Here is a 16,354-nt window from a genome sequence, read left to right on the forward strand (position 1 = left end):
TAAAAACACTGAAACTTTTTTAAAAGTTCTTATGGAAAAAGAACCAATAAGAAGAGCCAAAAAAACAGAGAAAAAGAGGGGAAATGAGGGAGCATGAGTAAAGCGTATCATAAAACTTCAATAAATTAGTGAGATTGGTTGATAGCAAGACCAATGAAAAAGAATTGAAAATCCAAATATATATGAAATTCAAACATATATAGAAAGTAGGATATAATAAGGTTAGCAACTCAATTCAGTGTATGTGTGTGTAGAGGGGAGCAGTAACAGACTAGTCCATATGATAATAACTGGTAGCCACTTGGAAAATAATTTGATTCATATTTATATTAAGCACTAATATGAATTCTAAATGGACCAAAGTCTCAAAAGTAAAAAATGAAATCATAAAGGAAGTAGAAGAAAATATGTGAGAATTTTTTTATTACTCAGGAATGGGAAAAATCTTTTCAATTATTATACAAAATGCAAATGGCAGAAGAAAAATATTGATAAATTTTACTTTATGTATCTAAAAAATCTGTATGCAAAAAAATGTAAGCAGCGTCAAAAGACAAATGACCGTAGGCAAAACATCTGCAGCTTATCACCAAGGGTTAATCTCTTTAATATATAAATAGCTCTTACAAATCAATATAAAAAAATCATCAATTCACTACAAAAATGGGCAAAGGATCTACATAGACAGGTCAGAGAAAAGGAAAATCCAAAACTAAAGTCTCTTAAAAAAAGGGAGAGTCGCTTGATTTTTTGCATAATAGTGGAAATGAAAATTAAAAATGTGCTCATCTACCATTTTCACCTATCAAATTGGCAAAAATTCAAATGTTAGGTGATACCCTCATGTTGCCAAGACTGTGGAAACACCCCTATAATGCTCCCAGTGGGAGGGAAATTGGTATAGTTTCAACAATATTAAACAAAATTACAAATGCATCTCTTTGTTGACTTCGTTTACCATTCCACTTCCTGGAAATTATACTATGGATATATTTACCCATGTGAAAATGCCATATGCAATATTATTCTTCATAGAAAAGGATTGGAAATAATGTAAATATTCATCAACAGAAGATTTGTTAAATGGAATTATGCAGCTGGAGCTTTTTAGCAACTGATTTGGAAAGATCTCCAACTTGCATTTTTAAGTGAAAAATTAAGCTGTAGAACAGTGTGTATAGTATAGAAAGAAAATGGAAAAAAAGAATAAATACATTTGCTTCTATATTCATTAATAATATCTCTGAAAGGACTCATAACAACTTAATGATAGTGAAAACTTTTTCTGTTGTTTTGTTTCACTTTTTCTTTTGGAGAGAGGTGTACTGAGTAGTGGGGGGATTTGAATAGGAGAACATTTTTCATTTGATACATTTTTCTACTTTTTCAATTTTGAACCATGTATAATATATAAATGATTTTATTTTAGCAATTCAATACCTACAAAATATGTGAATGAAAAAACCCCAAATTTTCAGGTTCCTTTTCTGGGTGATATTAAGAGGGCTGACCCATAGACCCATTCAGTGTATCCTCTCCTCTTCTCAATGACCACCATAGCACCATTGATGGACAGTCTGAAAACCAACTTTTAAACTCTGAGAATTAGTACTTATAGAGCATCTCTGAGAGGGCTGGCACATAGTAATTATTTTGGCAAATGTTATCTGTTGTTTTTATTTTTATACTTCGTATGTGGGTAAACTGAATCACACAGCCAGAAATTGTTAATTAGATTTTAATATCCTTTTAAAATGTTTCTTACATGGTAGTTATCAATGACTTGACACATAGTGGATATTCAACAAGTACATGGTGATGGATTGACCTCACCCTGTGGTATCATGAGTGATTAACAAAGACCAGGGGTGCCTGGGTGGCTCAGTTGGTTGTATTCAACTCTTTTTTTTAATGTTTTATTTATTTATTTTGAGAGAGAGAGAAAGAGAGAAAATCCTAAGCAGGCTCTGTGCTGCCAGCGCAGTGCCTGATGCAGGGCTTGAACTCATGAACAATGAGATCATGACCTGATCTGAAATCAAGAGTAAGAAACACAACTGACTGAGCCACCCAGGGGTCCCAAGTGTCCAACTCTTGATTTTGGCTTGGGTCATGATATCCCAGTCATGGGATCGAGCTCCCCATCAGGCTCTGTGCTGGGCATGTAATCTGCTTGAGATTCTCTCTCTCTCTCTCTCTCTCTCTCTCTCTCTCTCTCTCTCTCTCTCCCTCTCTCCCTCTCTCCCTCTCTCCCTCTCTCCCTCTCTCCCTCCATCCCTCCCTCCCTTTCTCCCTCTCTCCCTCCCTCCCTCCCTTTCTCCCTCTCTCCCTCTCTCCCTTGGCCCCTTTGTCCTGCTCACACTCTCTCTTTTAAAACCAACCAACAAACAAAACAAAAAAAAAAAACAAAGACCATATTGTTGGTGGAGGCCTATGGGCATGAGGTAATGTATCAAAATGAGGTAGCTTGTCCTGTCGTAGGCCTGAGGAGCTTCACCTCCTGAGAGAAGAGTGTTCAGCAGGCAAGATAAATTTCAAATCACAACCTATGGAAGAACATGGGGTGATAGGAAGCTCATGGAATCTTGAGTCAAAAGATCTAGTATAGATTCATGGTTCACTTACAGAGTAGCTTAGAAAACCCTGAGTGGGTCTCTACCTATCTCCATTGTTGACTGCATCCTTGCAATATCTGCCCTCCTCTCCTCATGGCTGCTATAAAGTCAGAAGACCTAACTATATTTCAAAGCATTTCAAAACTATATAGTAGCATAAAAGTTGCAGCATAATACATGACAATTTCACAGTAACATTAGGCCTGTTCACTCTCTCTGCCTAAGTAGAGGATTTGTCGCTGGTGAAGACAGTGTTAAATTTACAGAGCAACCCAAGAAGAGACTGGCTTGCTATAGGGGGAGACCCAGGACTGATGGTAGGCACTTAACAGCATGTTCCAATTACAGCCTTTAAATCTAATTGCATACTCTGTTAATCTCTGTCAGTGCGGCATCATTTAATATCATCACGGCAGCCTCTAATATCGTGAGCAATGTGAGCTGAGCTGAGACTATTGAAAAAGTTCAGTCCCAGGTCTTCATATCCCCTTTAATTCTCTCTGTCAATTATGCCACAGCCAGGAGTTCAAACAAAGGTCTTGGGATCCGGGGTTGGAGCTACCTTTTTGAAGCGAAGCCTCTTATAAATATACAGATTATATCAGGAGCCTCCAATCCCTTCTCTTGGTTATTTTTGATGGGTTAGTTAAATGACTAGTCCCTGAGATATAACTTACTGTGTGCTTATTTCAAATAAATATTGTAAATGCTATCTGTTCCACAGATTATAGTTTTGGAAATAACATGGTGTCACTTGCACATGTATTTCCCACCCTGCCCCCAAACCTCCTGGCTCGAGAAAGGTTGATGGGGAAAAAACCCCGGACACCTACTTAGCTCTATTCCTTGTACACAGTAGGCTTTTTACCTTTGTTTATTCTCATTACGAGTGACAGTTTACTAGCATGAAACTGCTGGTCACAAACTTAGATTTATTTTTTAAATTAAATTAAATTGATTTTAGGGGAGGCTGGGTGGCTCTGGCTGTTGAGCCTCTGACTTCAGTTCAGGTCATGATCTCATGGTTAGTGGGTTTGAGCCCTGCGTTGGGCTCTGTGCTGACAGCTCAGAGCATGGAGCCTGCTTTGGATTCTGTGTCTCCCTTTATCTCTGCCCCTCCCCCACTGTGCTCTGTCTCTCTCTGTCTCTCAAAAATAAATATATAAATGTAAAAAAAATTAAATTTCAGTATAGTTGACACACAATGTTACATTAGTTTCAGGCATACAACTTAGTGATGCATCAGGTTTATGTATTATTCTATGTTTGCCACAAGTATAGCCACCATCTGTCCCATTACATTGCTATTACAGTGTCACCGACTATGTTTCTTCTGCTCTGCTTATTATTCCTATGACTTACTTATTCCATATCTGGAAGCCTGTATCTCCCTCTCCCCTTCAGTCATTTTGCCCAACTACTACCCCTCTGGCAACCATTATTTTTTCTATTTATAGTTCTGATTCTGGTTTTTGTTTATTCATTTTTTAGGATTCCATTTTTAAAATTCCAATTTAAAAATTTTTAACTGGAATCATATAGTATTTGTCTTTCTTAGTCTGACTTATTTCACTTAGCATAATACCCTTTAGGTCCATCCATGTTGTCTCAAATGGAATGATCTTGTCCTTTTTTATGGCTGTGTAATATTCTGATATAATATTTGATATATTTGATATAATATAATATTCTGATATAATTTTCTAAGCTTCTCTAAATCTAAGCTTACTTTTCTGTTAGTTTAATACCTTTGTTTCCATTGAAGCACTGTTTGGAGGATTAAATGAGATAACCTATGTAAAATACCAAGTACAATTTTGAGCACTTTTATTTTGATATGTTCAAAATTTTTTTTTTTGCTAAGAGTTAATGAATTGTTACCATCTATCAATCAAAAGGTTAAGCCCCTACCATGAATCATTGATTCATTTAATTTTTCTGGCAGCCCTATAGTTAGATACCATTATCATTCCCATTTTCAATTAAGGAGGTTGAAACACAGGAAAATGGAGTATTTTGTCCATGGTGTCGCAGATGGAACATGGGGAGCAGAAATCTTAACCTAGGAAATGGGAATCCACAAGTGTGTTCTCTAAGACCACGGTAAGATCAATTCCATGCCTCCAAGGACTTTTCTTCAAATATTTCTGGAGAGATGAGGCTCACCAGAAGTAGTAATTGATTAGCCAAATCCAGCCACATGTGATTAAGTGCCTAAGTGACTCTGCATGTTTTGTTGGAAGGTTCTGAGACAAGGTGTGTTAGAGGACAGGCTGAGCCACTCGGACACATGATGTAAATGAGGTAGCCCAAGTGTTTCTCTCTCAAGAAGTTGTCCAGAGATACATTGTCCTGGAATGCTTGGTTTCATCTGCCCTCTGCACACAAAGTTGATTTCAAGGCAGCTGCTCAAATTATTGTTAGTCTTGGGTTCTTCCTATTTGTGTGACCCAGTGTTATGGTATAGTGATTAAGACTTCTGTTGTCTTCTGCCTATGGGAACTTAGGGTATTTACTCTCTGCTTTAGTTTTCTCATCTGGAAATAGGCATAATAATAAAGTTGATAAAATTGGAAAATGTTTAGAACAGTGCTTGGAACATAGTGAGTGTTATATTTTGTATGTGTTATTATTATTTGTATATAGTGGGTCTCAGTATTTGCGCATCAGTTGGCTCCTTGAGATGGGTGTCCCCTTTCTGGAGATGCCAGAGGTGAATTTACTTACCTGAAATGAATGAGATTTGTAATCTTCTCAATCTGGAACTCCTGCAATGGTAACAGGGACCCAGATGGAGATTACAGGAGACAAGACAGAAATCAGACTACAATGCAAAGAGCATAGGGCAGGGCTTATTTGTCTGTAGGCAGAGGGGTTCAGAAGCAGTATGGGGTAAGTGATGGGATACTCCACAACCACTATTAGAAGTGCAGACTTTTCCTGTCTTTCCCATCCTTTCTTTACTCCTACAGAGAAAATGAATTCCAATTATAGTCAATGATATACCATAGACCATAGAACTAGACAGGGATACTTTAGCATTTTAGGCAACGTTTCTTTGAAGGCTCTGCCAAAGATAATTTCAAACATTTTAAAATCCAGCCACATCCCCTATTTTCTATAATTATATATAACCGTATGAGTTGAGTTGTAGTCTAGTAGCTGACAAAATGTTACATTTATGTAGATACTTAATTCAACATTCATTCATTTTGATTTGCAGTTTGTGTTGCTTATTTTGGAACCAATATATATTTTTTATGCATGGAAGTTAAGGCTCTGAGGTCACAGTACCAAATGGTTTAAGTAGCCTTGGCAGATGGTTGGGAGCAGATGATTTGGTCAAAATAAAAAACTGGTTGAAATGACGATTTTGCTTTCCACTGATTTCTTTTTGGAAACTTTGTTCAGAACCTGTGTGGTTGGAATTCCTTCTGCATGGGAGGGGGGAAAAGCCATAAACTCTTGCTCTTTTTTACTCTTTTGGGATTGCTCTTCACTTTAGATGGCAAGGTAAGATCATCCAGGGATTCTTCTCACTGAGAAGATGGGACTCTACCGCCAAAAGCAGCACAGGGTCAAGATGGTGCTCAAAGGAACCCAGAAGTGAATGCCTCAAAGGAACCCAGAAGTGAATGCTTAGGTTTGATGCTCGAGTGGGGGAAAAAGATTCTGGAAGTGTCTCACATATCTTCGTCCAGATAGTTGGAGTATGCTTTAATAATGGTGTGACCTTCAGCAGAGGTTAGTGGAGTCATGGAGTAGGAGGGGTTTAGAAGCTGTAGGAACAGGAATCTCAGTTGGAATGTCAGCAAACTCCAGGGCCCTTCATTGATATGACCACAAGAAGGTTTTATAAAGATATCTTTCTTTCTTTTGTGGAGGTGGAGGGGGGTAAGGGTGGGGCAAAACCTTCTGAACGGTTGGTGTGAGTTACTTAATTCCTGGCATCCTAGAAGCAGAGACTTTTCCTGGGGACAGGATTGGGAGGATCTCTATAAGCCAGTCACTTTTCTTACCTTAACTAGACCAGGGCAAGTCCTGGAGGAGATTGATAAAATGCCTTAAAACTTCAAGTTTCCTTCTGTTTGCTTTTTTGGTGACCCCTTTTCTGCCTCTTAGTAGTGATGAGCAGTAACAACCCTTATGATAAGAAGGGATAATGAACTCACCTTTTGGGAAGAAACATATATTTTAAAAAATACTTAATAATATAACCCATATGAGAGGTACTTACTGAAGGGAAAGGTAGGTTCACAGATGGGGGGCAGGCTTGAGATGAGGGAGAATAGTGGTAAAGAACCAAGGTTTTTGAGTTAAATCAACTTGTGTTTGAATTTTACTTTGGATCTTATTAGCTAGCTGTGTGATGCTGAGAAAATGATTTAATCTTTGTGAGACTCAACGTCCCCATCTATAATATGGGTCTCATCATTGTCATGATATCTTTCCATAAAAGGCTTATCATAGTGGCCAGTACACACAGAAATGTAACATGGGGAAGTAAAATCATGTAGAGGCAGCTTACAGTTGGGAAAAAAAGATGCTGCTGTTGCCTCTGCTTCTAAGGTCAAAGAGACACCTGCTATAATATCCAGCACTGGCCACATGTGAGTTTTGTGTAGCATGGCATTCCAAAAGAAATGGTAGGACAGCACTTTACCCGCATTGTCTAGTCAAATAAAGCTGTGTGTGTGTGTGTGCAGAAATTATTTTAGAGTTGAATGGAAGTTAGTCCCCTCTTCCTACTCTAACTGAATCCTTGGGATTTTTCAAGAAGGGAAAACTGATAATTCATTCTCCAGATGAATGTTTGCTAGATTTAAGACACGTTCCCAGGATCCCACAGTTTGGAGACAGAACTTGTGCAGAATGTTGGAACAGGGTGAAAGTCATCTGCCTATTGTGGGTTCTTAAGGAACACTGAAAAATCCCACATACTTCTGCAGGTCTTGAATTTGGGTTGATGAGGGTAAGGAGACTGTTGATCTGAAAGCTCATCAGAGATGACTGTAGATATTAAAGATATTATCTGGAGTCATGCCCCCGATCTCTTGGGGGACTCCACCATAGGGCCATGTCCAAGCTGGCTGAAGAAACTAGTGCTCACCTATCTCAGACCATGAGTAGAAAGGCAATGAGAGAGAAGGGAGAGAAGGCACCAGAACTCACAAGTGTGTCCCTCACATTCTTCTGGGGAACAGGCTGCTCCTCCATTGACCCCCACCCTGAGAAAAGAGAGTACATGAGCATGATAATGAATGGTCAAGAGCAGGCCACCCTTTCCTCTCCTTTAGCAGTGGCCCCCGGCAGGTGCTTAATGGAAGATGCAGGGATGAGGGATGATAATTCCTACATGGGACTGAGTATTTACCTGAAATAAATTAGAGGGTCCATCCACAAACTGCCAAGCCAGTTGGACTATTGGAGGGACTATGATATGGTCAAGGGTTATTTGTTAATTTAAGGTAACACCAAACCATTGCCCCAACCTTACCTCTCCACTAGCATGTGGTGGTGGTAAGTGCTCAAAAAAGCAGGCAGCATATAAACAGAAGATTACAAAAGGGAAAAATAGTGTGATAGAGTTAAGTAGGGAATGCTATGGGTCCACATTCAGAAAGTGAGGTCCATGCCTATGGAGGGTATGAATGTGCAGTGGTGTAAATATTGAATAATCCCTCTCTGGGAAGAACGATCCTGATTCAGGTATTTGCCAATTTCTGTGGTGTAAATACTCTTACCACGGCTATAAATATGATGTCACAAAATGAGGAGTTGAGAAGAAATGTGCACAATCAGCTCTAGCAAGCTAGTTCCAGCTACCTCCAGCATACCAGAATGTGTATGTGTGCATGTTTGTGTGTGTGTGAGAGAGAGAGAGAGACAGAGAGAGTGTGTGTCAAAGAAGGCTTTCGGGGAAAAGGGACCCCTGACCTAAGTCTGAAAGGATGAATAGGAAATAGCCGGGCAAAGAAAGGTAGGAAGAGGAAGGACATCCCAGGCAGGGGAATAGAATGAGCAAAAGGAGGAGACCTAAAGAAGCATGCCTTCTAAGGACAGAGCATTCAGTACACTTTATGGTGGTTACCAATGCTCAGTGCAGTTCTGTTCTTTTTATTTGTGTTGTAATTGACATGCATGTTACTCAAGTCATGGCCATCTTTAAATCTGTTCATTTTATTGACTCATCATTCGTCAAACACAACAAATGTTGATGAGAGCCTACTTTGTGTTTATTAGGAGGTAAGGATTTAAAGATGGGTAGGACATAGTTCCTGTCCTGAAGACACTTATAGGTAGGGGCAGAACATAACTGTGTAACAGGTAACACCATGGTGAGCACAGTGGTTACAATATGTATACGTTATTAGGGATTGTGGTAGGCTAAGTAATGGACCCCAAAGATATTCTTGTCCTAATTTCTGGAACCTTGTGAATATGTTAGCTTACATGGAAATAGGGACTTTGCAAATGTGATTAAGTTAAGGATCTTGAAATGGGTAGATCATCCTCTGTTATCTGGGTGGGCCTTATCCATAAGAGAACAGTTCTCAAAAAGAGAACAGTGGTGTAAGGAGAGAAGCCGAAAGAAAGAGAAGGTCCTGTGCTTTGAAGATGGAGGAAGGAGCCTTGAGCCAAGGACTGTCAACAGCCTTTAAAATTTGGAAAAGTCAGGTAAAGGAATTCTCCCCTAGTCTCCAGAAGTAATGTAGACCTATCACAACTTGATAGCTCAGGGAAATGGATCTCAGACACCTAACTTCTAGACTGTAATTCATGTTGTTTTAAAGTCACTAAATTTGTGGTGATTTGTTACTGTAGGAGTAGGAAATGAATACAGGGGTATTAAAGGGTACGATGTAACAATGATCAAGGATCTTGACTTGTGAGTCAGATTGCCTCTTTTTTTCTTTTTTAGGTTTATTTATTTATTTTGAGAGAGAGTGTGTGAGCAAGGGGGGGTACAGAAAGAGAGGGAGAGAGAGAAACCTAAGCAGGCTTCGTGCTGACAGTGTGGAGCCCGACATGGGTCTCGGTTTCATGAACCATGGGATCATGACCTGAGCTAAAATCAAGAGCTGGAAGCTTAACCCACTGAGCCACTCAGGTGCCCCCTCAGGTTTCCTCTTTTACAATCATGGCCTTATCTCTTAATAGATCCATAATTTTGGAAAAGTTACTGACTGCCTCAAGCCTCAGTTTCCTCATCTGCAAAATGACATAATTATACCAACTTCATAGGTTTAGAGTGTGGATGTTGTAAAATTCTATACATACTGCACTGACTCCATAGTGAGCAATCTGTAAATGTCAGCTATGCTTTTCTTTTACACTATCAAATTTCCTCCTTTCTACTTCCTGAACTGACTACATTGAGGATTAAATAGGTTTTTGTGGTATGGCCTGGATGAATGGCTACCATTCCCAATGTTATTTTTGTGGACAAATATGATCTCAAGTTGGAAAAACCCAATACTTGACAAATTTTGGAGCTCCCGTACAATTTTAATGTGAGGCCCCTCTTCTCTTGGAAATGAACACTCACGCTCCATCAGCCAATGAAAGGGTTAAGAGCTGTGTGTCTTTCCCATCTCCCTGCCACCCCTCACCCCCACCCCACCAATAAAAACTCTCATTTTGTGCACCCTGTCTTTGGCCCGAGTATTATTCTCTTCTCTGTGATTTGGAGTCGGCCTGTCTGTCCCCTGACTGAGCAGGAGCAGCTGAACAGCTGTGAAAACAATGGAGAAGCCGAGGAGCGCTGTGATCAGTGGGGGAAGCTGGGGAAATCTGGGACCCACCGGCCCGTTTCCCACGTCAGCACACAGCCTGCAGAACCCAGGTGTCACGTGGCCAGGCTCAGCCTTGGGGGTCTGCTCCCAAGTCGGGTCTCCCCCATTGCTGGCCCTGGCGCAGCTCGGACTCTCTGGCATCCTCGCTTCAGAAAACTGTTCTTTTATCCCCCCTCTCTTACTCCTTCCATGTTCTCGGGGCTGTTGCATAAACATAGTGTTGCTAGGCAGCCCTCAAGCTTCCTTTCATCCTGGATCCCAGGAAACTGTCCAGGCAAATTCACTGGAGTGTGCTTACAGCTGGTGTTGTGCTCAGAGCCAGCTCTCCTGTCTGGCCCCGGGTTTCCCCTCCAGAAGCCCCCCAGAGTCTGTCTTGTACGTTTGATTTTCTGGATGTGGATATCAAGGCAAGTTTAGGGACCCCCCCCCAAAACGTCCCCCTACTATTTAGTGCCCCTTACTCTGCAGGCTGTACATACACAATGCCTAACTTAATCACAGCCCTTTGCCAGCCTGCCCAAGATTACTGGACAACAAGGAATTTTGCCGAGTCTTCACTGACATACCCAGTGACCACCTAGTAGTGTTCTGTATGTCACCCCACTTTTTCCTCTGAGCCACAGAACTCACCACTCCCTTTTCCCAACTTCCTCCCACCTCAGCTTCCTCGTGCCCATCCTCTCCTGGTTTTCCTTTCCCTGAAATGGACAGCATGTTCCCCTTCCTCAGAAGTCAGCAGTGTCCCATTCACCTTTATAACCAGCAACCAGCACACATTTGGTTCAGTAAGCATTTGTAGGGTGAAGAAATGATGAAATTATTTAAATAGATTCCTTCCTTATTTATCTCCCGCCTTTGAAATACAATTTAAAAAATCTTGGGGCGCCTGGGTGGCTCAGTTAAGTGTCTGACTCTTGGTTTCATTTCAGGGCATGTGGGTTCAAGAATTGGGGTTCCACGCTGGCAGTGGAAAGCCAGCGTTGGATTCTCTCTCTGTCTCTCCACCACTTACGTTTTTTCTTTCTCTCTCAAAATAAATAAAATAAACTTAAAAAAAATCTTATTACCATCCTGATCTTGGTTTAATATTTTTCTCTTTTGGATTGAGTTGTCACTATAATTATTCTCAGTTCTCATTTGATCAAAATAATCTACATACATTATAAATGTTGATAAATATTTATTGAACATAAAATTAGAATTTCACTGAAAAAGCATCTCTCAATGAGATGAATGGGCTTATTCATGTAGTTTATGTATCTGTAGATGAATACTACTTATTTTTAGAATGACTGAGGCTTCTACATTAATTCTATTCCAATATTCTGTTTCTTGAATATTATATATTATTGTAAATTTCAAATATACGCTAACTGGAGAGCCTAATATAATACAATTATCATTCACCTCTTTTTCTGGTTGCATACAATTAGTACCTTCTAGATGCAGATGAGCTATTTAGCATGTGTAAGTTTTTGTTTAGTCAACTTTTATTGAGTGAATGATGTAAACATCTGTCCTTATTTGACTTTTTTAATTGTTATACACAAAATATTGTTCTTATTTGTATTAGGCTGTTGGAATGTTGACTACGCATCCTATGTGGCATCATCCCTTTTTGGGGCTATGGCAGATTTGCTGATTAATCAGAATATTGGCTTCTGCTGAACCTTGATGCAGCTCAAAATTCCTCTTAACATGGTGGCCAGGCAATGACTACCAACCAATTGGATGAGCATGAAGCCAACACCAATTTTATGGCCTTGCATTTTTTTAAAGAATAATATCTTTATTATTTTTGCAAATAGAGTACATATGAATGAAAAGCAAACAGTATTGAAAAGTTCACAGAAGCAAGTAAAACCTCACCCCAAATTCCTCCACCTATGCATTAACATCATAAGTGTTAGACAGTATTGTTTTGTATACTTCTCTTTGCAAACCTAGTGATAAAGCTACGTACAAATAATTTCATTAAAAATGTGATCATTATATGCCTATCATTGAGTAAAAACTACATTTATTTTTTCTTGAATTTAGTGAAAAAAAGATGGAAGTGCTGAACTTCAGATTGTTTCTTTATAAGAAGAAATATTAATTCTTACAAGAGAACCTCAAAAGTTAAGAAAAACATTGTGAAATAGACTAAGGAGTGAGGAAAAATTGCTTTTAAATTACATGTTTCAAATTGGGCAGTATCTATAATGCTGTCTTTGAAATATGAGAATATTAGGTAATCTAAGTCTCCATATCCCCTCCTCACACTTCCCATTTCTTTCCTTAGTGAAATTATTTTCCAGTGTTGGAACTCATAATATTAGTATTCTGATCTCTAATTCTGACCATTGTTTAATCTTAATTCAATATTCAAATCCGTTTAGTGCTCAGTACTAGCCTTGTTACCATGGCTTTGCCGTTAAAGAGGCCTTTTATTTTGAAACATCAATTGTTTGGTATTTTGTTATCAGGTATCTTTTTCACAAAAGACTCATAGGTGTCATTTTTAAATTTTTAATATGCTTGAGAATGTTCTCATCTTTATGCTTGCATGGCAGATAATTGTCCTAATGATTTTGTGATCTGGACAACAAGATGATACTATTATTTCTTTGCGAAGGGACTTACGGATGGCCCACGTCTTCAGCCTTTGGGTGTTCCTCAGAATCCTGCCTGAGGTCTGGGAGGATCAATCCTCTGCTCACAGCCAGCACAGCTGCCCCAGGAGGCCCCCTTCGCCTTTCCTGCATCACTCTGCCTCTCTCCAGTCCCTCTTTGCTCTTGGCCCAGCCAAATACCTTTTCCTTCCTTACCATGTGGATCCTAGTTCTGGCCTTCGTCCATCCTCTGTGAGATTTAATTTCTTTAGCACCTGCTCTGGAAAGATCGTATTTCTCACCAAATTTCCTCTTTCTTACTCACAAGGAAAATGCATTCTGTCCTTGGCACCTCTGGAAATTGGAGTAAATGATTTTTCTAAGCCTTTCTGCAGGTTTTGCGACTTATTCCATTAGGATTTTCCTTGTCATCTCTCTCCCTTTTTTTTCTCAGCCCAATGTTTCCTTCTTTCAGGATACAGCTGCTTGCTTTGAGCAGTTCTTTATTGTGTCTAAAAATGGGTTGCTTGTCAGAGACCTATTACTTCACAGATCTGAGATGCAGACTGGTTCAAAGTCTGATAACCAATTAGCAACATCTCACTTGGTTTCTGTCTTCTACTCTTGCCCACTAAACTAAATAGCAGTAATAACCCTTTCTTAAAAAAAAAAAGTTTTATTTATTTTGAGAGAGAAAGAGAGAGAGCATGAGTGAGTGGCAGAGAGACAGAAAGAGAGGAATAGAGAGAGAATCCCAAGCAGGCTCTGCACTGTCAGCACAGAGCCCAATGTGGGGCTCAAACCCACAAACCATGAGATCATGACCTGAGCTGAAACCAAGAGCTGGACACTCAACCAACTGAGCCAGCCAGGTGTCCCAGTAATAACCCTTTTTATTAGCATGGTACAAATACAAAACCTAACTAATTGCGGGTGATGCCTGGTTTGTGATTTCAAGGGGAGCAGACAAGATGACAATAGTTCTAATGCAAGTGTTGCTTTAACCAGGATGAGAGGGGGGATGGTGGGAAAAGATGGTCTAAGCCTGTTTAAGGGCTTCAGGGAAGATTTTACAAAGGATTTGGCATTTGAAGGGAGACTTGTAGACCAAGTCAGAGTTTGTCAGGAAGTCAAGCCCTTGGGGAGAGTACAGCAGAGAATGACAGAATGCGCAAAGTGGCAGCAAGGACAACACGGTGGACTGTAGGGACTAGAAGTCGCTTAGCATGGCCTGGAAGGAGGAGCATCAGAGTCTATGGCTGGTAGGTATGCAGAGCTGTGTGTACCATGTAGAAGAGTTTTGATTTGATGATGAAGGTGGAAGACGGAATGATTTTAAAAGGCAGGTTTGATTTAATTGGATGTGCATGTCATGGGAGGTCACTCTGGCAGGGAGTGGGGGCTGTTGTCAGAGGGTGAGCCTAGAGACAGTGAACAAAAGGCTACTGTAAGTGTACAGGTGAGAGACAATGGGCTTGACTTGGGCCTGACTGACTAGAAAGGCAGTGGTCGTGGGGATGACCGCACTGTGAGATTTCTTAGATGATCTAGAAGACAGACCGCAAGATTTTAGAGAAAGGATCAACAGCTCTGAGTGCATCAGACCTGGTGCAGCACTGGCTCTGTCCCTGATTGACTGTTTAATTATGGGATAATCACTAGACAGCATTAGACTCAGTTTCCTCATCAGTGTATGGGGGAAAAATGCTCAACCCACAACTGTGAATGATATACATAGAGCTCTTGCTGGGAGAATGCTGGTGGCTAGCGACCCATCAAAGTGAGTTAGGAGCACCTGTTTCCAGCCTCCTTGACATTTAAGATTCTTTGACTCTGTGAACAGTTATGCCATCAACTCTCTGAACAGTGGGGGTGAACATTCTGTATTTTGAACTACCCTAGTACCACCTTGTGTTACTGAATCGTTCAGAATGTGAGTCAGGAATATAAAATCAAACCAGCTGAGTACATTTTGCATAAGATATCTTATTAGACACAGGATGAAAGGTGATACAAATAACCTCTCTTTGCAGTTTCTTGGGACTGAAATCCATGTGGAAAGTAGGGTGGGAGGAGGTATATGGCTAGTAACACTATCACTATCACACAGCTACTAGTCCTAATACTTGCAGCTACCAGTAATTGAGTACTTAATAGTATGAGGCATTGTGTACCAAATATTTTAATTGCATTATATCATTTAGGTCCCACAATAGGCTTATGAAGTGGACATTTCTCATCTATTACTCAATAAGGGAGTATTAAAGTAAAGCACTGTAAATAACTTACTTGAAGTCACTTACCTAGAAAATATTGACTTTGGAAACCAGAACTGTATCAGTTAGCTTTTGCTGAATAACAAACTACCCTGAAATGCAGTAGTTTCAAATAACATTTATTATTACTTATGACCCTGAAGGTTGGTTGGATATTTTGGGGGATTTAGGTCAAGCTTGGCTGATATTGGCTTGGCTTTCTTCTGCATCTGTGGTCAGATGGAGGACTGACTACTGGAATGGCCTCTCTCAACAGCCTCTCTGGCTGTGGCTGTTGGTCAGCTATTGGCTGGAGCAGTGAGACTGAATGGGCCTCTTCAACTAGCAGACCAGCCTGGGCTTCTTCGCAAGACTGACAGGGAGTGCTCCAAAACCAAGAGCAGGTGTGAAGAGATGCTTGAGACCCAGGCTCAGAATATCACTTCTGCCACAGCCTTTTGGCCAAAGCAACACAGGCCCATCCAGAGGAAAGGATGGAGAAGTGGATTCCACCTCTTGGTGAAAGAATTGGAAGGAATTGTGGCCATTTTTGTAATATACAACACAAGCCATGGCTTTGGGCTTGCAAGTCTATGATCCTGCAGTAAAGGATGTTGTTTTTGTGCTTATTTTGTAGATAGAAACACTAAAGTTCAAAGATATTGAACAATTTGCTCAAAGTCACTTGACTTAGTAGCCAAACCATTGTGTGAAGCCAGGCATGTCTGACTTCAGTCAGTGACTTTTTGCTGGATACTCATGGTTCAAAGTCTGTGAGATACAAAGCCATACCCTTCTAGAGGTGGAAGGAACCTCAGAAGTTGTCTGATCCATTAGCTGATAGAATTCTGAATTTCATAGGTTACTGTAATTTCAAAAGTCATTTTGGCAACCAACATGGATTTGTCAACTTTTTTTTTTTTTGCCTAGTCAAAGCACTATAAAAACCATCTCCTAGCTTCCTCATTTAATGGAGGAAAAAAAGAAAATTTCAATGCCAAAAAGCATAATTTTGTAATAAAGTGAAATTGTTTAAATTGAATTAATTCAGCTTTGCAAAAAAACAAAACAAAAAAACCTTACTACTTTGTCTT

This window comes from Panthera uncia (assembly GCF_023721935.1).
Source record: "Panthera uncia isolate 11264 chromosome C1 unlocalized genomic scaffold, Puncia_PCG_1.0 HiC_scaffold_4, whole genome shotgun sequence".
Lineage (NCBI taxonomy): Eukaryota > Metazoa > Chordata > Mammalia > Carnivora > Felidae > Panthera > Panthera uncia.